Source organism: Ascidia mentula, chromosome 8 (genome assembly GCF_947561715.1).
Source record: "Ascidia mentula chromosome 8, kaAscMent1.1, whole genome shotgun sequence".
Taxonomy (NCBI): Eukaryota; Metazoa; Chordata; class Ascidiacea; order Phlebobranchia; family Ascidiidae; genus Ascidia; species Ascidia mentula.
Window position 1 is genome coordinate 14,589,120 of NC_138573.1, and position 24,733 is coordinate 14,613,852.

Sequence of the window (24,733 nt, forward strand, 5' to 3'; positions counted from 1 at the left end):
AGTTTATCCAAACAATAAACTTGCAGAATTCGAGCGGAATGAAATCAACCAACTTATTTCTGCATTTTCATGTTCATAACAGACGGTAGAAAATATGTCTCTGGGTTCCAATGGGCGCTAGACCGATGTAGGCTATATACCATCTCACAAACACTTTATTGATATACATCATTAAAAGTGTTTTCATGAAAAAAGATAAAGATCAACATGTTCAAAATTTGTGCAATATTTTCGAGTTAAAAAAACAGTAGTTTCAAATTGGCGATGCTTCTTTCGCAAATGTTAACCTCGTGTATAAGTGCATGTGACACGGTCATTGCAACTTAGCATAAAGTTTGAGGTAATAAAAATGTAGAAAACTTCATCGCAAGTAGCAGCGACCAATAATTGTAAACTTCTATCGCTGTACCGAATATGACGTCACATTCCCCCAAATTACGTTATCGCAAAGGTCGGGGCTGGCTTTAACATAACACAAATTTACGTGATTGTGACGTGTTGGTGCATCCGTTGAAAACATTGGTGTTGTGGCAGTATCAGCCAACACGGTCTGCAGGATACTGCGACGTACCGCCTCTGGTGTCTTGTTGTTGTCACCAGTATTCAACGTTGGGGCGCTAAAGGGTGCTCTGAAGACTTGTTGTTGGGCGTTGTAGCGGTGTCAGGCGACTCGGGCTGTGGTGTATCGCCTCTGGTGTCTTGACTTTGTTGCCCACATTGGGCGTTGCGGTACTAGAGGGTGGAAGCGCCTTTGTAGACTTCGCCACGCTTCCCGTGACGTCAGCTGTCACGGTTGGAGGCGCACCTTCAGTCCTTTCTTATTCGCAGGTGTGACGTCACTTTTCACACCTGGAGTTGTAACGGCTTTATCAGCCGTCTCTAGAGCCTTCACAACTTGCGTTGTGACGGCCTTATCAGCCGCCTCTGGCGCCTTCATGTCGTTGCGATGAGCGCACCTGCGCCCACCACCGCCGACTCGCTCTTATCTTTCATTTGCTGTTCTTCAGTACCTGCGTCTTTGGCAGCAGCTGCAGCCGCTGCTCGCTCTTCGATATGATTTGCGAAACTTGGGCATTCTCTCTTGACATGACCCATATCTTGACAAAAATTTTTCGCATTTTTTGGACTGCCCTTCATGCGTAAACTTCGATCATTTATTTCTTGCTAAATGCCTGAGTTTAAACTATGTTAATTTAATGCAAGAAGAGCAGTTGTATTGCAAATTGCAGCAAGCTTGGTAGCAACAGTGGCACAAGAATTGTGCTAGAACTAAAAAAATTCGATTACTGTGCAATAATTCATTCAATTATTGAGAATTAATTAGACCTAGCACAATGTAAACTATGTAGCAATTAAACTTTGTATCAGGGCACTTGACAGAAAAATTATGCTGGTGCGATGACATATTTAAGATTAAATAAATTGTGCAATTTTAAAACCAATCCCCTTATTTTTAGGTAACCGTTGTGGTCATGTCTCTGCATACGCACAGCAGCAAAGGAGCGCTTGCATGTTATATCAGCATGATTTAAGGAATGTAAAACAATCCGTCTAGGTTTACTGTTGTTGTGTGTGTGCTATGCAGAAATGTGCCTAGGAATAGTGTATAGTTATGTTGGTTTCACAGAAACCCTATCACGATTTATGCCAGAGAATTAGAAAAATATCGTGACGATATTAATTGAGTTTCATTTTTTATTTACAGTAGCAATAGAAAATTGAAAATTGTGGTACATTGACAAGCACATATATGGAAAGTCCAAAAGAAGTAAAATCATTTCGCTGCAACATCTGTGAAAAAGTATTTAAATCTAAAGACTCAATGAAGCAACACACTGGAATTCACACTGGTGAGAAACCTTACAAGTGCAACTATTGTGAGAAGGCTTTCCGTCACCAATGTCGTTTACAAAATCACATAAGAACACATACTGGGGAGAAACCTTACAAGTGCAACTATTGTGACAAAACTTTCAGTCTAAGAAGTACTTAACAAAAACACCTCCGAACTCACACCGGGGAGAAACCTTACAAGTGCAACTATTGTGAAAAAGCTTTCCGTCAGAAAGCTGTTCTACAAGATCACATAAGAACACATACTGGGGAGAAACCTAACAAGTGCAACTATTGTGAAAAAGCTTTCCGTCAGAAAGCTGTTCTACAAGATCACATAAGAACACATACTGGGGAGAAACCTTACAAGTGCAACTATTGTGAAAAAGCTTTCCGTCAGAAAGCTGTTCTACAAGATCACATAAGAACACATACTGGGGAGAAACCTTACAAGTGCAACTATTGTGAAAAAGCTTTCCGTCAGAAAGCTGTTCTACAAGATCACATAAGAACACATACTCGGGAGAAACCTTACAAGTGCAACTATTGTGACAAATCCTTTCGCCAAAGAAGTACTCAACAAAAACACCTCCGAACTCACACTGGGGAGAGGCCTTACATGTGCAACATTTGTATCAAAGCTTTTAGCAACAAAAGTGATCTACAAAAACACATAAGAACACATACTGGAGAAAAGCCATTCAGATGCGAAGTTTGTGAAAAAACCTTTGGAACTAATACACACTTAAATAAACACAGACGTGTCCATACTGGAGAGAAACCCTACAAATGCAACGATTGCGGCCGGGATTTTAGTAGCAAACAAGGATTGGAAAATCACATAAGAACGCATACTGGAGAAAAGCCTTACAGATGTGAAGTTTGTGAAAAAACATTTACAACCAGTACCAACTTGAAACAGCACAGACAAGTCCACTTACGAGACAAGTTGTGACATTTGCGAATAATCATTGTTGATTATTTTTTGATTAAATGCGCCCCTTTTCCTATGTAACGGTTCGGAACGGGATTTTTTTATTGTAACATGATTTTCGTTAGCATAGGTAACGGTTCCTAACGACCATTTGGTGTTACAATTTTTGTTCGGAACATAATTTTTTAAGTCGAGTCTCAACATTGGAAAACCGGTAGAGGGAGGTAGAGGTCCATATATTTTGGCGTTGAAAATCCCACACTTGAATTGATTTGATATGTTAATTAGTTTGGAATTCTCAAGTCTGTATTTAAGCAATAAATTTACATATAGTGAAGAGATTTATTGAATATGAAGTTACATAGAAAAGAAATAAACTACAGTGATGAACAACGTTGTTGCAACAAGGCACAGCTGTTAGAGCATACAGTGATGAAAATAAATGAATATTATTTACAAAAATAATGGAAGTGAACACTGAACAATGAAAACATTGCGTGTAGCTGCTATGAGTCTCTTATAAACCTCTTAAGTATCAAGGTTGCGTAAGTTCTTCCGGGGTCTAGTGTAAGTCCGACCATCAGTAACAACAAATTGTCTATTAAACTTATAGCTTTTTGTTTTAACGTCTCTATGTTTGAACACTGAATGCATAGCTGGTGGTACTGCAGGTCGTGTGATGTAAACCGCCTTTGAAGTTTTGGTAACTGTTTTGAGGGAGTGACAATGTGCCCGCAATTGCTTTACAAAGCCGCATGTGTAAAGACGTTTTGATAAGACTTTTTCCCGTGTTCCATCATAGGGGGGAGTTTTTGTTTGACAGCGACTTAAATAATGCCCTCCCTAGAGACTTATACACTTATCAAATATCCACATGGTATTTACGAAAACACTGCCTTTTTCTCACTACAACGCACGTCACGTGGCTTCCAGTTTGTACGATAACGCTTTCGTCTTTCTGTGACCATTCTATTCTTTTTGATTCAATTCTATTCCATGCTATGCTATTTTGAACAAGACTCATTCTGATTTCGATTCGATCAATAAACCATATTTGGAATTATTCTGCCTGTCTGCATCTCGGCCGAGAGCACAGGTGAATCGACAATTTAGTGGCAACTAGCCAACAGGTCAGCCGACCTTCATATTACGGTAGCATCACCGACACAAATTGTCAGGGAAGCCGAGTACTTTGCGGTAGTAAATTTTTCAATATCAGATTGTTTGTCGACTTGCTTCTTCATACAATAAAGATAAACAGGTCAAAAGGCCACAAAGTAATACACGCGACGAAAGAAAGCGTGAATTTAATCAATCAAACTCCGCGGCAAATGGGAGATTACAAAAACTGTATAACTTCCAATGTTTGTGGTGAAATGAGCTTATACTTTACAACTATGCTTCATATGATACGTAACTTTTCGCTACAAATGTGAACTACAGCTACATTAATTTTGAACATCACAGCTTAGTCGGTTCGAAAAATGCATACTATCAACCTTACAACAACAAGAATATTACAAAAATCTATCGCACATAAAGAAATTGTCGCGTAAAATTGTATAACTTCCAATATGAGATGTAGGCTTACTATACACGTGACTATAAAGTAACTACCCGTATGTCAAGAAACTACATGCAACTACAAGGAATAATAGAGCACAAAGAAATCGTCACAAAAAACGCATCAAGCTGAAATTTAAAAGTAAAATTGCACGACCAAATATGACAAAATTTTGTTCCAACTAACACTTTCCGTAACAAAATTTTGTTCCAACTAACACTTTCCGTAACAAAGTTTTGTTCCAACTAACACTTTTCGTGACAAAATTTTGTTCCTATGTAATAGTGGGAAACAAAGTTGAAATTTCTGACCAAATTTCTCAGCCAAATATTCGACACCAGGTAGGGGTTAAGAGTTATACGTAAAGTTACACACCACGATACTCCGCTGCGCTACGAAAGTATCATTACAAGTCATTGAGATTTTAAAAACATCAACATGGAATGACTTTCTCACAAAAGTAACAATGTGGATCGAAGCAAAGTGTTAAGGGTGAAAGGTCGAGACAAAACTGCAACGGATTTGGAATTCGTTTACAGCGACTGCACCATACGGAATCCAGTTTTTAAATATATACTAATCAATCACCAACCATTAATCTATTTGTTTCCTTACTATCAATGCAGTAATATTTCATGCAATGGCATGATTGGCAGGATCACCTCACTATCACTGCATTAGTAGCCTATGTTTAAATATACAGATATGAGTGACGATTGGTTGATGCTATGGCGGCCGTATAAGATGCGGCGGTATTACCAAAGAGTTGCCTACCTTCAATATAAACAGTTTTGAATCAATCGACTCGAAATTTTGCAAACAAATATAAGATGCCAGTACAAAACGAGCAATGAAAACCAAATTGGCATATGTCCTATAGAATTTGATTGTTTGCCGAAAACGCATGTTTGAAACCATGGTGGCTAAGGTTTGGCGAAATGGACTAAATTTGACAGTTGTCCGCCTGTGATTTCGACAATTTTATATCAAGCGACTTGAAATTTTGCACACAAATATTAGATGCCAGTACAAAACGAGCAGTGAAAACCAAATTGGCGTATGTCCTTTAGAATTTTATTGTTTGCCGAAAACGCATGTTTGAAACCATGGTGGCGAGGTACGGCGAAATGAACTAAATTTGACAGTTGTCCGCCTGTGATTTCAACATTTTTATATCAAGCGACTCGAAATTTTGCACACAAATATAAGATGTCAGTACAAAACGAGCAATGAAAACCAAATTGGCGTATGTCCTTTAGAATTTTATTGTTTGCCGAAAACGCATGTTTGAAACCATGGTGGCGAGGTACGGCGAAATGAACTAAATTTGACAGTTGTCCGCCTGTGATTTCGACATTTTTATATCAAGCGACTTGAAATTTTGCACACACATATTAGATGCCAGTACAAAACGATCAATGAAAACCAAATTGGCGTATGTCCTTCAGTTTTTTTAGTAAACGAAAACGTATGTTTGAAACTATGGTGGCTAAGGTTCGGCGAAATGAACTACATTTGACAGTTGTCCGCCTGTGATTTCAACATTTTTATATCAAGCGACTTGAAATTTTGCACACACATATTAGATGCAAGTACAAAACGAGCAATGAAAACCAAATTGGCGTATGTCCTACAGAATTTGATTGTTTGCCGAAAACGCATGTTTAAAACCATGGTGGCTAAAGTTCGGCGAAATGAACTAAATTGGACAGTTGTCCGCCTGTGATTTCAACATTTTTATATCAAGCGACTCGAAATTTTGCACACAAATATAAGATGTCAGTACAAAACGAGCAATGAAAACCAAATTGGCGTATGTCTTATAGAATTTGATTGTTTGCCGAAAACGCATGTTTGAAACCATGGTGGCTAAGGTTTGGCGAAATGGACTAAATTTGACAGTTGTCCGCCTGTGATTTCGACAATTTTATATCAAGCGACTTGAAATTTTGCACACAAATATTAGATGCCAGTACAAAACGAGCAGTGAAAACCAAATTGGCGTATGTCCTTTAGAATTTTATTGTTTGCCGAAAACGCATGTTTGAAACCATGGTGGCGAGGTACGGCGAAATGAACTAAATTTGACAGTTGTCCGCCTGTGATTTCAACATTTTTATATCAAGCGACTCGAAATTTTGCACACAAATATAAGATGTCAGTACAAAACGAGCAATGAAAACCAAATTGGCGTATGTCCTTTAGAATTTTATTGTTTGCCGAAAACGCATGTTTGAAACCATGGTGGCGAGGTACGGCGAAATGAACTAAATTTGACAGTTGTCCGCCTGTGATTTCGACATTTTTATATCAAGCGACTTGAAATTTTGCACACACATATTAGATGCCAGTACAAAACGATCAATGAAAACCAAATTGGCGTATGTCCTTCAGTTTTTTTATCGTAAACGAAAACGTATGTTTGAAACTATGGTGGCTAAGGTTCGGCGAAATGAACTACATTTGACAGTTGTCCGCCTGTGATTTCAACATTTTTATATCAAGCGACTTGAAATTTTGCACACACATATTAGATGCAAGTACAAAACGAGCAATGAAAACCAAATTGGCGTATGTCCTACAGAATTTGATTGTTTGCCGAAAACGCATGTTTAAAACCATGGTGGCTAAAGTTCGGCGAAATGAACTAAATTGGACAGTTGTCCGCCTGTGATTTCAACATTTTTATATCAAGCGACTCGAAATTTTGCACACAAATATAAGATGTCAGTACAAAACGAGCAATGAAAACCAAATTGGCGTATGTCTTATAGAATTTGATTGTTTGCCGAAAACGCATGTTTGAAACCATGGTGGCTAAGGTACGGTGAAATGAACTAAATTTGACAGTTGTCCGCCTGTGATTTTAACATTTTTACATCAAGTGACTCGAAATTTTGCACACAAATATAAGATGCCAGTACAAAACGAGCAATGAAAACCAAATTGGCGTATGTCTTATAGAATTTTATTGTTTGCCGAAAACGCATGTTTGAAACCATGGTGGCTGAGGTACGGCGAAATGAACTAAATTTGACAGTTGTCCGCCTGTGATTTCGACATTTTTATATCAAGCGACTTGAAATTTTTCACACAAATATTAGATGCCAGTACAAAACGAGCAATGAAAACCAAATTGGCGTATGTCCTACAGAGTTTGTTTGTTTGCCGAAAACGCATGTTTGAAACCATGGTGGCTAAGGTTCGGTGAAATGAACTAAATTTGACAGTTGTCCGCCTGTGATTTCGACATTTTTATATCAAGCGACTTGAAATTATGCACACAAATATTAGATTCCAGTACAAAACGAGCAATGAAAACCAAATTGGCGTATGTCCTTCAGTTTTTTTTTCGTAAACGAAAACGTATGTTTGAAACTATGGTGGCTAAGGTTCGGCGAAATGAACTAAATTTGACAGTTGTCCGCCTGTGATTTCGACATTTTTATATCAAGCGACTTGAAATTTTGCACACAAATATTAGATGCCAGTACAAAACGAGCAATAAAAACCAAATTGGCGTATGTCCTTCAGTTTTTTTTTCGTAAACGAAAACGTATGTTTGAAACTATGGTGGCTGAGGTACGGCGAAATGAACTAAATTTGACAGTTGTCCGCCTGTGATTTCGACATTTTTATATCAAGCGACTTGAAATTTTGCACACACATATTAGATGCCAGTACAAAACGAGCAATGAAAACCAAATTGGAGTATGTCCTAAAGAATTTGATTTTTTGCCGAAAACGAATGTTTGAAACCATGGTGGCTAAAGTTCGGCGAAATGAACTAAATTTGACAGTTGTCCGCCTGTGATTTCAACATTTTTATATCAAGCGACTCGAAATTTTGCACACAAATATAAGATGTCAGTACAAAACGAGCAATGAAAACCAAATTGGCGTATGTCTTATAGAATTTGATTGTTTGCCGAAAACGCATGTTTGAAACCATGGTGGCTAAGGTACGGCGAAATGAACTAAATTTGACAGTTGTCCGCCTGTGATTTCGACATTTTTATATCAAGCGACTTGAAAATTTTCACACAAATATTAGATGTCAGTACAAAACGAGCAATAAAAACCAAATTGGCGTATGTCCTACAGAATTTGTTTGTTTGCCGAAAACGCATGTTTAAAACCATGGTGGCTAAAGTTCGGCGAAATGAACTAAATTTGACAGTTGTCCGCCTGTGATTTCGACATTTTTATATCAAGCGACTTGAAATTTTGCACACAAATATTAGATGCCAGTACAAAACGAGCAATGAAAGCCAAATTGGCGTATGTCCTTTAGTTTTTTTTTCGTAAACGAAAACGTATGTTTGAAACTATGGTAGCTAAGGTTCGGCGAAATGAACTAAATTGGACAGTTGTCCGCCTGTGATTTCAACATTTTTATATCAAGCGACTCGAAATTTTGCACACAAATATAAGATGTCAGTACAAAACGAGCAATGAAAACCAAATTGGCGTATGTCTTATAGAATTTGATTGTTTGCCGAAAACGCATGTTTAAAACCATGGTGGCTAAGGTTCGGTGAAATGAACTAAATTTGACAGTTGTCCGCCTGTGATTTTAACATTTTTACATCAAGTGACTCGAAATTTTGCACATAAATATAAGATGCCAGTACAAAACGAGCAATGAAAACCAAATTGGCGTATGTCCTTTAGTTTTTTTTTCGTAAACGAAAACGTATGTTTGAAACTATGGTGGCTAAGGTTCGGCGAAATGAACTAAATTTGACAGTTGTCCGCCCGTGATTTCAACATTTTTATATCAAGCGACTTGAAATTTTTCACACAAATATTAGATGCCAGTACAAAACGAGCAATGAAAACCAAATTGGCGTATGTTCTTTAGTTTTTTTTTCGTAAACGAAAACGTATGTTTGAAACTATGGTGGCTAAGGTTCGGCGAAATGAACTAAATTTGACAGTTGTCCGCCTGTGATTTCGACATTTTTATATCAAGCGACTTGAAATTTTGCACACAAATATTAGATGCCAGTACAAAACGAGCAATAAAAACCAAATTGGCGTATGTCCTTCAGTTTTTTTTTCGTAAACGAAAACGTATGTTTGAAACTATGGTGGCTGAGGTACGGCGAAATGAACTAAATTTGACAGTTGTCCGCCTGTGATTTCGACATTTTTATATCAAGCGACTTGAAATTTTGCACACACATATTAGATGCCAGTACAAAACGAGCAATGAAAACCAAATTGGAGTATGTCCTAAAGAATTTGATTTTTTGCCGAAAACGAATGTTTGAAACCATGGTGGCTAAAGTTCGGCGAAATGAACTAAATTTGACAGTTGTCCGCCTGTGATTTCAACATTTTTATATCAAGCGACTCGAAATTTTGCACACAAATATAAGATGTCAGTACAAAACGAGCAATGAAAACCAAATTGGCGTATGTCTTATAGAATTTGATTGTTTGCCGAAAACGCATGTTTGAAACCATGGTGGCTAAGGTACGGCGAAATGAACTAAATTTGACAGTTGTCCGCCTGTGATTTCGACATTTTTATATCAAGCGACTTGAAAATTTTCACACAAATATTAGATGTCAGTACAAAACGAGCAATAAAAACCAAATTGGCGTATGTCCTACAGAATTTGTTTGTTTGCCGAAAACGCATGTTTAAAACCATGGTGGCTAAAGTTCGGCGAAATGAACTAAATTTGACAGTTGTCCGCCTGTGATTTCGACATTTTTATATCAAGCGACTTGAAATTTTGCACACAAATATTAGATGCCAGTACAAAACGAGCAATGAAAGCCAAATTGGCGTATGTCCTTTAGTTTTTTTTTCGTAAACGAAAACGTATGTTTGAAACTATGGTAGCTAAGGTTCGGCGAAATGAACTAAATTGGACAGTTGTCCGCCTGTGATTTCAACATTTTTATATCAAGCGACTCGAAATTTTGCACACAAATATAAGATGTCAGTACAAAACGAGCAATGAAAACCAAATTGGCGTATGTCTTATAGAATTTGATTGTTTGCCGAAAACGCATGTTTAAAACCATGGTGGCTAAGGTTCGGTGAAATGAACTAAATTTGACAGTTGTCCGCCTGTGATTTTAACATTTTTACATCAAGTGACTCGAAATTTTGCACATAAATATAAGATGCCAGTACAAAACGAGCAATGAAAACCAAATTGGCGTATGTCCTTTAGTTTTTTTTTCGTAAACGAAAACGTATGTTTGAAACTATGGTGGCTAAGGTTCGGCGAAATGAACTAAATTTGACAGTTGTCCGCCCGTGATTTCAACATTTTTATATCAAGCGACTTGAAATTTTTCACACAAATATTAGATGCCAGTACAAAACGAGCAATGAAAACCAAATTGGCGTATGTTCTTTAGTTTTTTTTTCGTAAACGAAAACGTATGTTTGAAACTATGGTGGCTAAGGTTCGGCGAAATGAACTAAATTTGACAGTTGTCCGCCTGTGATTTCAACATTTTTATATCAAGCGACTTGAAATTTTTCACACAAATATTAGATGCCAGTACAAAACGAGCAATGAAAACCAAATTGGCGTATGTCCTACAGAGTTTGTTTGTTTGCCGAAAACGTATGTTTGAAACCATGGTGGCTAAGGTACGGCGAAATGAACTAAATTTGACAGTTGTCCGCCTGTGATTTCAACATTTTTATATCAAGCAACTTGAAATTTTGCACACAAATATTAGATGCCAGTACAAAACGAACAGTGAAAACCTAATTGGCGTATGTCCTATAGAATTTGATTGTTTGCCGAAAACGCATGTTTAAAACCATGGTGGCTAAGGTTCGGCGAAATGAACTAAATTTGACAGTTGTCCGCCAGTGATTTCAACATTTTTACATCAAGCGACTCGAAATTTTGCACACAAATATAAGATTCCAGTACAAAACGAGCAATGAAAACCAAATTGGCGTATGTCCTTTAGAATTTTATTCGTAAACGAAAACGTATGTTTGAAACTATGGTGGCTATAGTTCGGCGAAATGAACTAAATTTGACAGTTGTCCGCCTGCGATTTCAACATTTTTATATCAAGCGACTTGAAATTTGCACACAAATATAAGATGCCAGTACAAAACGAGCAGTGAAAACCAAATTGGTGTAGGCTATGTTACAGGTCCGCAACAAAATTTTGCTCCTGATAACACTTTCCGTAACAAGATTTTGCTCCAACAAATACTTTTTCTAACAAAATTTTATTCCAACCAACACTTTTTCGTGACAAAATTGTATTACAGCTATCGCTTTTTGTGAGCTGAATTGATTTAAATCCGATGACTTTTGCAACTTAAAGTATGTTCCTAGCTAACACTTCGTGTAACAAAATTTTGTTCCAGCTAACACTTTTCCGTAACCAAATTTTCTTACATTTATCGCTTTTTGTTAGCTAAATTTATTTATATCCGACGATTTTTGCAACGTACTGTATGTTCCTAGCAAACATTTCGTGTCACAAAATTTTGTTCCAACTAACACTTTTCCGTAACAAAATTTTGTTCCAGCTAACACTTTTCGTAACAAAATTTTGTTTATTTAACACTTTTCCGTAACAAAATTTTATTACAGCTATCGCTTTATGTGAGCTAAATTTATTTAAATCCGATTATTTTGGCAACTTAAAGTATCGCTTTTCGTAACAAAATTTTGTTCCAACTAACGCTTTTCGTAACGAAATTTTGTTCCAGCTAACGCTTTTCGTAACGAAATTTTGTTCCAGCTAACGGTTTTCGTAACAAAATTTTGTTCCAACTAACGCTTTTCGTAACGAAATTTTGTTCCAATTAACACTTTTTGTAACAAAATTTTGTTCCAGCTAACAGTTTTCCGTAACAAAATTTTCTTACAGCTGTCGCTTTTTGTGAGCTTGGCAACTTAAAGTATACTCTTAGCCAACATTTCGAGTAACAAAATTTTGTACTAACTAACGCTTTTCGTAACAAAATTTTGTACCAACTAACGCTTTTCGTAACGAAATTTTGTTCCAGCTAACGCTTTTCATAACGAAATATTTTTCCAGCTAACAGTTTTCCGTAACAAAATTTTCTTACTGCTGTCGCTTTTTGTGAGCTAAATTTATTTAAACCGATCATTTTGGCAACTTAAAATATGCTCTTAGCCAACATTTCGCGTAACAAAATCTTGTACCAACTAACGCTTTTCGTAACAAAATTTTGTTCCAACTAACGCTTTTCGTAACAAAATTTTGTTCCAACTAACGCTTTTCGTAACGTAATTTTGTTCCAGCTAACGCTTTTCGTAACGAAATTTTGTTCCAGCTAACACTTTTCGTAACGAAATTTTGTTCCAACTAACGCTTTTCGTAACGAAATTTTGTTCCAGCTAACGGTTTTCGTAACGAAATTTTGTTCCAGCTAACACTTTTCATAACGAAATTTTGTTCCAACTAACGCTTTTCGTAACGTAATTTTGTTCCAGCTAACGCTTTTCGTAACGAAATTTTGTTCCAGCTAACGCTTTTCGTAACGAAATTTTGTTCCAACTAACGCTTTTCGTAACGAAATTTTGTTCCAGCTAACGGTTTTCGTAACGAAATTTTGTTCCAGCTAACACTTTTCGTAACGAAATTTTGTTCCAACTAACGCTTTTCGTAACGAAATTTTGTTCTAGCTAACACTTTTCGTAACGAAATTTTGTTCCAATTAACACTTTTTGTAACAAAATTTTGTTCCAGCTAACAGTTTTCCGTAACAAAATTTTCTTACAGCTGTCGCTTTTTGTGAGCTAAATTTATTTAAAACTGATCATTTTGGCAACTTAAAGTATGCTCTTAGCCAACATTTCGAGTAACAAAATTTTGTACCAACTAACGCTTTTCGTAACGAAATTTTGTTCCAGCTAACGCTTTTCGTAACGAAATTTTGTTCCAGCTAACAGTTTTCCGTAACAAAATTTTCTTACTGCTGTCGCTTTTTGTGAGCTAAATTTATTTAAAACCGATCATTTTAGCAACTTAAAGTATGCTCTTAGCCAACATTTCGCGTAACAAAATTTTGTACCAACTAACGCATTTCGTAACAAAATTTTGTTCCAACTAACGCTTTTCGTAACGTAATTTTGTTCCAGCTAACGCTTTTCGTAACGAAATTTTGTTCCAGCTAACGGTTTTCGTAACGAAATTTTGTTCCAGCTAACACTTTTCGTAACGAAATTTTGTTCCAACTAACGCTTTTCGTAACGAAATTTTGTTCCAGCTAAGACTTTTCGTAACGAAATTTTCTTACTGCTGTCGCTTTTTGTGAGCTAAATTTATTTAAAACCGATCATTTTGGCAACTTAAAGTATGCTCTTAGCCAACATTTCGCGTAACAAAATTTTGTACCAACTAACGCTTTTCGTAACAAAATTTTGTTCCAACTAACGCTTTTCGTAACGTAATTTTGTTCCAGCTAACGCTTTTCGTAACGAAATTTTGTTCCAGCTAACGCTTTTCGTAACGAAATTTTGTTCCAGCTAACACTTTTCGTAACGAAATTTTGTTCCAACTAACGCTTTTCGTAACGAAATTTTGTTCCAGCTAACACTTTTCGTAACGAAATTTTGTTCCAACTAACGCATTTCGTAACGAAATTTTGTTCCAGCTAACACTTTTTGTAACGAAATTTTGTTCCAATTAACACTTTTCCTAACGAAATTTTGTTCCAGCTAACACTTGTAACCAAATTTTGTTCCAGCTAACAGTTTTCCGTAACCAAATTTTCTTACAACCGCCGGTTTTTGTGGGCTAAATTTATTTAAAACCGATCATTTTGGCAACTTAAAGTATGCTCCTGGCCAACATTTCGAGTAACAAAATTTTGTACCAACTAACGCTTTTCGTAACGAAATTTTGTTCCAACTAACGCTTTTCGTAACGAAATTTTGTTCCAGCTTACACTTTTTGTAACGAAATTTTGTTCCAGCTAACACTTTTTGTAACAAAATTTTGTTTCAGCTGTTCCGTAACAAAATTTTCTTACAGCTGTCCCTTTTTGTGAGCTAAATTTATTTAATCCCGATGATTTTGGCAACTTAAAGTATGCTCCTAGCTAACACTTAGTGTAACAAAATTTTGTTCCAGCTAACACTTTTCGTAACAAAGTTTTCTGACAACTATCGCGTTTTGTGAGCTAATATTGAAAACCGATGATTGTTGCAACTTAAAGTAGCCTATGCTCCTAGCCAACATTTCGATTAACAAAATTTTGTTCCAGCTAACGCTTTTCGTAACGAAATTTTGTTCCAACTAACGCTTTTCGTAACGAAATTTTGTTCCAGCTAACGGTTTTCGTAACGAAATTTTGTTCCAGCTAACACTTTTCGTAACGAAATTTTGTTCCAACTAACGCTTTTCGTAACGAAATTTTGTTCTAGCTAACACTTTTCGTAACGAAATTTTGTTCCAATTAACACTTTTTGTAACAAAATTTTGTTCCAGCTAACAGTTTTCCGTAACAAAATTTTCTTACAGCTGTCGCTTTTTGTGAGCTAAATTTATTTAAAACTGATCATTTTGGCAACTTAAAGTATGCTCTTAGCCAACATTTCGAGTAACAAAATTTTGTACCAACTAACGCTTTTCGTAACGAAATTTTGTTCCAGCTAACGCTTTTCGTAACGAAATTTTGTTCCAGCTAACAGTTTTCCGTAACAAAATTTTCTTACTGCTGTCGCTTTTTGTGAGCTAAATTTATTTAAAACCGATCATTTTGGCAACTTAAAGTATGCTCTTAGCCAACATTTCGCGTAACAAAATTTTGTACCAACTAACGCATTTCGTAACAAAATTTTGTTCCAACTAACGCTTTTCGTAACGTAATTTTGTTCCAGCTAACGCTTTTCGTAACGAAATTTTGTTCCAGCTAACGGTTTTCGTAACGAAATTTTGTTCCAGCTAACACTTTTCGTAACGAAATTTTGTTCCAACTAACGCTTTTCGTAACGAAATTTTGTTCCAGCTAACACTTTTCGTAACGAAATTTTCTTACTGCTGTCGCTTTTTGTGAGCTAAATTTATTTAAAACCGATCATTTTGGCAACTTAAAGTATGCTCTTAGCCAACATTTCGCGTAACAAAATTTTGTACCAACTAACGCTTTTCGTAACAAAATTTTGTTCCAACTAACGCTTTTCGTTACGTAATTTTGTTCCAGCTAACGCTTTTCGTAACGAAATTTTGTTCCAGCTAACGCTTTTCGTAACGAAATTTTGTTCCAGCTAACACTTTTCGTAACGAAATTTTGTTCCAACTAACGCTTTTCGTAACGAAATTTTGTTCCAGCTAACACTTTTCGTAACGAAATTTTGTTCCAACTAACGCATTTCGTAACGAAATTTTGTTCCAGCTAACACTTTTTGTAACGAAATTTTGTTCCAATTAACACTTTTCCTAACGAAATTTTGTTCCAGCTAACACTTGTAACCAAATTTTGTTCCAGCTAACAGTTTTCCGTAACCAAATTTTCTTACAACCGCCGGTTTTTGTGGGCTAAATTTATTTAAAACCGATCATTTTGGCAACTTAAAGTATGCTCCTGGCCAACATTTCGAGTAACAAAATTTTGTACCAACTAACGCTTTTCGTAACGAAATTTTGTTCCAACTAACGCTTTTCGTAACGAAATTTTGTTCCAGCTTACACTTTTTGTAACGAAATTTTGTTCCAGCTAACACTTTTTGTAACAAAATTTTGTTTCAGCTGTTCCGTAACAAAATTTTCTTACAGCTGTCCCTTTTTGTGAGCTAAATTTATTTAATCCCGATGATTTTGGCAACTTAAAGTATGCTCCTAGCTAACACTTAGTGTAACAAAATTTTGTTCCAGCTAACACTTTTCGTAACAAAGTTTTCTGACAACTATCGCTTTTTGTGAGCTAATATTGAAAACCGATGATTGTTGCAACTTAAAGTAGCCTATGCTCCTAGCCAACATTTCGATTAACAAAATTTTGTTCCAGCTAACACTTTTCGTAACAAAATCTTGTTCCCAATAACATTTTTGTGACGTATTTTCTTCCAATTAACAGTTTTGTATCAAAATTGTGTTACAGCTAACACTTTTGGTAACGAGATCTAATTGGTATGTTTTCAGCATCTATGTACGAATTTAACATTCAAAATCTTGAAAATATATTAAAAAAATTCTCTCTGTCGCCATCTAATGAAAAAAAAATATGGTAACAAAATTTTTTGTTACAGCCAATTTAACGATATTTTTCTGTTCAAAAAATTTTGTTACGACATGCCAGAAATTTTTGTAACTTGTAACAAAATTCGGAACAAAATTTTTGTTCCGAAACGAAATTGTTCAATTTGGAACGAAATTTTGTTACTCGGAACGGTTTTGCTAACGGTATTTCAGAGTTAATGGAAAATTGCATTATGAACCATTACCTACGACTTGGTATTATTTCATGTTGTTGTATATTTGTCTAAAATATGTGCTCTTGTTTCTTCGCGACTGGCAGAGAAAATACACCGGGTGTGAGTGAGGACGCCGATGTTTTCTTTCCGCCAGCCCAAAGATTCTCTCTCTGTATGAAAACCAATGCACTAGCGCGCGGGCGGACGCTACGCTCGCGACAGTTTCTGTGTGGACCCGGTCTTAGGGGTTAATAGGGTGTCCAAAATTGATTGTGATAAAATAAATATATCTGTAGTGTTTGATTTTTAATTAAAGTCTTTTTTCAATTTAGGTTTTCAATTAAAGTCAGATCAACATGGCTAACAGTTGTTGATTAATTGAGCGCCGAATGTCCATAAATTTGTTGATCAAAGAATTTCGCCACAAATTCTAAAATATGGACCCATTACTTTTTAAATACACAAAAAACAAATTTATTACATTCCAAATACTAACATAATAGCAATCATTTTTAGCGAACTTTTCTTCAAGCGACGGAAATTTTGCAATTAGAGCATTGCAAGCATCATGATATATCCAGCGTTCAGGGTACCTTTCAATAAAAAGCATACATTAGAAACTTTATGCACCTAAAATGTGCTGTGAAAGTACAACCCTACATGGTATATGTCACAATACAAAATGTCTATAACACGACGCAAAACTAACACGACGAGGGGAAACCAGTTTTGTTGAGGCATCACCACTTAGAATTGTGTCCTTAATATCCACAGGAAAGGCTGGAAGTTTATAAACAATAGGCCACCTTCCAGTCTCGTCAGTGAAAGTATCATCAGAGTCATCAGTTGATAATTTAATAGTGTTAACGAAATACTGCTGGCTGAATCATCAATAACATCACTCAGTGCTGAACTTTCCTCCAGTATTGCTGCAAGTAAAAGTATGTTATATAGATTTTTAATATAAATGTTGAAAAAACAAATCGTACCATCATAATGTAATATTACATTCAGAGTTTTAAAGGTGGGGGGTGCGTATTATTCCTCCCAGTCCACCCAGTCTTCAAATTCATCACTAGAATATTGCTGTTTTTCTTTGGTTGTGAAACAAAATAAATTTTCAATTTCTTCGCATCGACCATTGATGCAACCAGTAAGAGTCAGTTGGCAAAGCTATACAAAACTGATGGTTTGAACTAACGCGTAATTAATTAGTTAACTGTAATTATCTAGCTACTTTCAAATCAACCGTGCTTAGCCTATAGAATTGCTGATTGGCTCGTGCGCTTTCGAAAGAGTGACGTAACAAAGTAAACTCCCAAAATTTTTCGAAATCCGCATTTTCAGTTTACAGTGTAACAACTTTGATTCTTGCCGCAAAATATTTCAACTGCAGTGAAGTTTCATCAGCATTTCGAAATAATCGCAGTCATTTGCCAATTGAAAATGTTTGTGTTGCAAATTTCACACCCCAAAAATGCTAGATTTTGCAAAATATAATATCAATTATCTCACAGCACTTCTCTGCTTGACAACGATTAACAAACTCTGGAATTAATCCTAAATAAAATGCTTATGTCCTACGCTGATTGTTCTGATTAAGACAATGGATTTATAGTAAATAATCTGTCCCACATTGCAAGCTGTTGTTGTCAACGATCAGGTAACCTCCAGTGACTTGCTTACGCAGTGTGACACCACAGTCAAGTCTTTTCACAAATTAGGCAAACACATTTTTGTCATACGTGGTAATACGTGGGTGGTAATACGTGGGAATGTACGAAAGTGTTAAATATCAATAATGACAATATTGAAGCAGTAATTCATTCAACTATCTGCTTTCAAACACTACCATACATTCCCATAGGTAGGACAGAAAACTAAATGCAGCGGCCCTTTACAAGGATTTCAGCAGTTCAGAATTGAAATGTGTTGTTGTGTTGTTTATATCATACGGGCGAAAATGATTTGTTTCGGGTCCTGTATGCGCTAAACCGATAGTAGCCCTGCTCATTTATCATCAAAAGTATTTTATAGAATCAAGCAATTCAAAAGTAATAACACTGACATCCGGGAAGCACCTAAAATAAAATAAAAATGGACTCTCTAACACAGCTTGTGAATGCAATAGAAAATAGTTTTGTCGCGCCTCCCGCTGTGATTTTGTATTTTGCTTCATCACGTGACTTGACAAGCAGTGCTGGAGTGCCCTTTTTTCTTTTTTGTCGCTTTTGTGTGTTGTTTGGTATTCCGTTTAAATTGCTCTGAAACCAAATGAAGTCTTGCTGAATGGCAGAGTTAAGGTCGGAGACATAAACTATGTTAATTTAATGCCAGAAGAGCAGTTGTATTGCAAATTGCATCAAGCTTGGTAGCAACAGTGGCACATGAATCGTTTCAAAATAAAAAAAAATGATTTTCCAAATACTTAAACAAATTGAGATGCAACGAAAATTCGATTACCTGAAAAAAGTGAGCACAGAAATTCTATTCGAGGCGTTAGACCAGAGAATAATTGACTGAAGAACAAGATTCGATTTCTTTTTGTGCATTTTGCAACTGTAAAAATGAGTTTACCCTAAAGACTATGCAATATTTTATTAAATTATTGAGAATTAATACGATTTGGCACAATATAAACTTTGTAGCAATTAAACTATGACTTGTGCGATGACTTATTCAAGATTAAATAAATTAATAAATTGTGCAATTTTATCACAAATACCTTAATTTTTAGGTAACCGTTGTGGTCACGCATCACTGCATACGCACAGCAGCATAGGAGCGCTTGCATGTTATATCCGCATGATTTATGGAATGTGCAACAATCCGTATAAGTTTACTGTTGTTGTGTGTGTGCTATGAAGAAATGTGGCCTGGAATGGTGTATAGTTATGTTGATCTTACATAAACCCTATCACGATTTATACCATAAAATTAGAGAAAATACGTGACGATATAAATTAAGTTTCATTTTTTATTTACAGTAGCAATAGAAAATTGAAAATTGTGGTACATTGACAAGCACATATGGAAATTCCAAAAGAAATACAATCATTTCGCTGCAACATCTGTGAAAAAGTATTTAAATCTAAAGACTCACTGAAGAAACATACTGGAATTCACACTGGTGAGAAACCTTACAAGTGCAATTATTGTGACAAATCCTTTCGCCAAAGAAGTACTCAACAAAAACACCTCCGAATTCACACTGGTGAGAAACCTTACAAGTGCATCCATTGTGAGAAATCTTTCAGTCAAGCAGGAGCTTTACGAAGTCACATAACAACACACACTGGAGAGAAACCCTTCAAGTGCATCTATTGTAACAAATCTTTCATGCAAAGAAGTCATCAACACATGCACATCCGAACTCACACTGGAGAGAAACCCTTCAAGTGCAACTTTTGTGTCAAAGCTTTTAACAACCAAAGTGATTTACAAAATCACATAAGAACACATACTGGAGAAAAGCCTTACAGATGTGAAGTTTGTGAAAAAACCTTTAGAACTAACACAAACTTAAATAAACACAGACGTGTCCATACTGGAGAGAAACCCTACAAGTGCAACGATTGCGGCCGGGATTTTAGTAGCAAACAAGTATTGGAAAATCACATAAGAACGCATAATGGGGAAAAGCCTTACAGATGTGAAGTTTGTGAAAAAACATTTACAGTCAGTACCAACTTGAAACGGCACAGACAAGTCCACTTACGAGACAAGTTGTGACATTTGCGAATATTCTTTGTTGATTATTTTTTGATTAAATGCGCCCCTTTTCCTACGACAGGGTATTATTTCATGTTGTTGTATATTTGTCTAAAATATGTGCTCTTGTTTCTTCGCGACTGGCAGTGAAAATACACCGGGTGTGAGTGAGGACGCCGATGCTTTCTTTCCGCCAGCCCAAAGATTCTCTCTCTGTGTGAAAGCCAATGCACTAGCGCGGGGGCGGACGCTACGCTCGCGACAGTTTCTGTGTGGACCCGGCCTAAGTGGTTAATAGGGTGACCAAAATTGATTGTGATAAAATAAATATTTGTGTAGTGTTTGGTTTTTAACTAAAGTCTTTTTTCAATTTAGGTTTGCAATTAAAGTCAGATCAACATGGCTAACAGTTATAGATTAATTGAGTGCCGAATGTCCATAAATTTGATGATCAAAGAATTTCGCCACAAATTCTAAAATATAGACCCATTACTTTTTAAATACACAAAAAACAAATTTATTACATTCCAAATACTAACATAATAGCATTCATTTGTAGTGAACTTTTCTTTAAGCGACGGAAATTTTCCAATTAGATCATTGCAAACATGATGATATATCCAGCTTTCAGGGTACCTTTAAATAAAAACATACATTAGAAACTTTATGCACCTAAAATGTGCTGTGAAAGTACAACCCTACATGGTATATGTCACAACACAAAATGTCTATAACACGACGCCAAACTAACACGACGAAGGGAAATCAGTTTTGTTGAGGCATCACCACTTAGAATTGTGTCCTTAATATCCACAGGAAAGGCTGGAAGTTTATAAACAATAGGCCACCTTCCAGTCTCGTCAGTGAAAGTATCATGAGACTCATCAGTTGATAATTTAATTGTGTTAACGAAATACTGCTGGCTGAATCATTAAGAACATCACTCAGTGCTGAACTTTCCTCCAGTATTGCTGCAAGTAAAAGTATGTTATATAGATTTTTAATATACTTGCTGAAAAAACAAATCGTACCATCATAATGTAATATTACATTCAGAGTTTTAAAGGTGGGGGGTGCGTATTATTCCTCCCAGTCCACCCAGTCTTCAAATTCATTACTATAATATTGCTGTTTTTCTTTGGTTGTGAAACAAAGTGAATTTTTAATTTCTTCGCATCGACCATTGATGCAACCAGTAAAAGTCAGTTGGCAAAGCTATACAAAACTGATGGTTTGAACTAACGCGTAATTAATTAGTTAACTGTAATTATCTAGCTACTTTCAAATCAACCGTGCTTAGCCTATAGAATTGCTGATTGGCTCGTGCGCTTTCGAAAGAGTGACGTAACAAAGTAAACTCCCACCAAAGGTGGAATATTTTTCAAAATCCACCTTTTCAGTTTACAGTGTAACAACTTTAATTCTTGCTGCAAAAATGACAGTGCAGTTTCATCAGCATTTCGAAATACTCGCAGTCATTTGCCAATTGAAAAATGTTTGGGTTGCAAATTTCACACCCCAACAATGCTAGATTTTACAAAATTTCTTGTCAATTCTCACAGCACTTCTCTGCTTGACAACGATTAACAAACTCTGGAATTAATCCTAAATAAAATGCTTATGTCCCACGCTAATTGTTCTGATTAAGACAAAGGATTTATAGTAAATAATCTGTCCCACATTGCAAGCTGTTGTTGTCAACGATCAGGCAACCTCCAGTGACTTACTTACGCAGTGTGACACCACAGTCGAGTCTTTTCATAAATTAGGCAAACACATTTTTGTCATACGTGGTAATACGCGGGAATGTACGAATATGTTAAATATGAATAATGATAATATTGAAGCGGTAATTCATTCATCTATCTGCTTTCAAACACTACCATACATTCCCATAGGTAGGACAGAAAACTAAATGCAGCGGCCCTTTACAACGATTTCAGCATTTCAGAATTGAAATGTGTTGTTGTGTTGTTTATATCATACGGGCGAAAATGATTTGTTTCGGGTCCTGTATGCGCTAAACCGATAGTAACCCTGCTCATTTATCATCAAAAGTATTTTATAGAATCAAGCAATTCAAAAGTGATAACACTGACATTCTGGAAGCACCTAAAACAAAATAAAAATGGACTCTCTAACACAGCTTGTGAATGCAAAAGAAAATAGTTTTGTCGCGCCTCCCGCTGTGATTTTGGATTTGGCTTCATCACGTGACTTGACAAGCAGCGCTGGAGTGCCCTTTTTTCTTTTTTTTCGCTTTTGTGTGTTGTTTGGTATTCCGTTTAAATTGCTCTGAAAACCAAATGAAGTCTTGCTGAATGGCAGAGTTAAGGTCGGAGACATAAACTATGTTAATTTAATACCAGAAGAGCAGTTGTATTGCAAATTGCATCAAGCTTGTCAGCAACAGTGGCACATGAATAGTTTTAAAATTAAAAAAACGGTTTTCCAAATACTTAAGCAAATTGAGATGCAACGAAAACTCGATTACCTGAAAAAAGTGATCACAGAAAATCTAATCGAGGCGTTAGACCAGAGAATAATTGACTAAAGAACAAGATTCGATTGCTTTTTGTGCATTTTGCAAAAAATACTGTAAAAATGAGTTCACCCTAAAGACTATGTAATATTTTATTTAATTATTGAGAATTAATACGATCTGGCACAATATAAACTTTTATCAATTAAACTATGTACCAGGGCACTTGATAGAAAAACTATGCCGGTGCGATGACTTATTCAAGATTAAATAAATTAATAAATTGTGCAATTTTATTACAAACACCTTAATTTTTAGGTAACCGTTGTGGTCACGCATCACTGCTTACGCACAGCAGCAATGGAGCGCTTGCATATTATATCCGCATGATTTATGGAATGTGCAATAATCCGTATAAGTTTACTGTTACTTGTGTGTGTGCCATGTAGAAATGTGCCAAGGAATAGTGTATAGTTATGTTGATCTTACATAAACCCTATCACGATTTGCACCATAAAATTAGAGAAAATACGTGACGATTTAAATTAAGTTTCATTTTTTAATTTACAGTAGCAATAGAAAATTGAAGATTGTGGTACATAGACAAGCACATATGGAAAGTCCAAAAGAAATAAAATCATTTCGCTGCAACATCTGTGAAAAAGTATTTAAATCTAAAGACTCAATGAAGCAACACACTGGAATTCACACTGGTGAGAAACCTTACAAGTGCAACTATTGTGAGAAAGCTTTTCGTAAAAAAAGTGATCAACAAAATCACATAAGAACACATACTGGAGAGAAGCCTTACAAGTGCAACTATTGTGACAAATTATTCAGGCTAAGAAATCATCAACAAATACACATCCGAACTCACACCGGGGAGAAACCTTACAAGTGCAACTATTGTGACAAAACCTTTCGCCAAAGAGGTACTCAACAAATACACATCCGAACTCACACTGGGGAGAAGCCTTACAAGTGCATCCATTGTGAAAAATCTTTCAGTGAAGCAGGTGCTTTACGAAGTCACATAACAACACATACTGGGGAGAAGCCTTGCAAGTGCATCCATGGCGACAAATCTTTCTGTCAAACAAGTGTTTTACAAAGTCACATAACAACACATACTGGGGAGAAGCCTTACAAGTGCAACTATTGTGACAAATCTTTCATGCATAGAAGTACTCAACTCATGCACATCCGAACTCACACTGGAGAGAAACCCTTCAAGTGCAACTTTTGTATCAAAGCATTTAGCAACAAAAGTGATCTACAAAATCACATAAGAACACATACTGGAGAAAAGCCATTCAGATGCGAAGTTTGTGAAAAAACCTTTAGAACTAATACAAACTTAAATAAACACAGACGTGTCCATACTGGAGAGAAATCCTACAAGTGCAACGATTGCGGCCGGGATTATAGTAGCAAACAAGGATTGGAAAATCACATACGAACGCATACTGGAGAAAAGCCTAACAGATGTGAAGTTTGTGAAAAAACGTTTAAAACCAATTCGATCTTAAAAAAGCACAGACAAGTCCACTTACGAGACAAGTTGTGACATTTGCGAATAATCTTGGTTGATTATTTTTTGAATAAATGCGCCCCTTTTCTTAAGACAGGGTATTATTTCATGTTGTTGCATATTTGTCTAAAACATGTGCTCCTGTTTCTCAAAGATTCTATCTCTGTGCGAAAACCAATGCACTAGCGCGCGGGCGGACGCTACGCTCGCGACAGTTTCTGTGTGGACCCGGCCTAAGGGGATAATAGTGTGTCCAAATTTGATTGTGATAAAATAAATATTTGTGTAG

The 24,733-nt window shown here is 36.1% G+C and overlaps 1 pseudogene; it reads left to right on the forward strand.

Annotated features, from left to right (window-relative positions):
* Positions 1-1,822: 1,822 nt before the first annotated feature.
* Positions 1,823-24,480, forward strand: LOC145912049 (uncharacterized; annotated as a pseudogene).
* Positions 24,481-24,733: the final 253 nt, after the last annotated feature.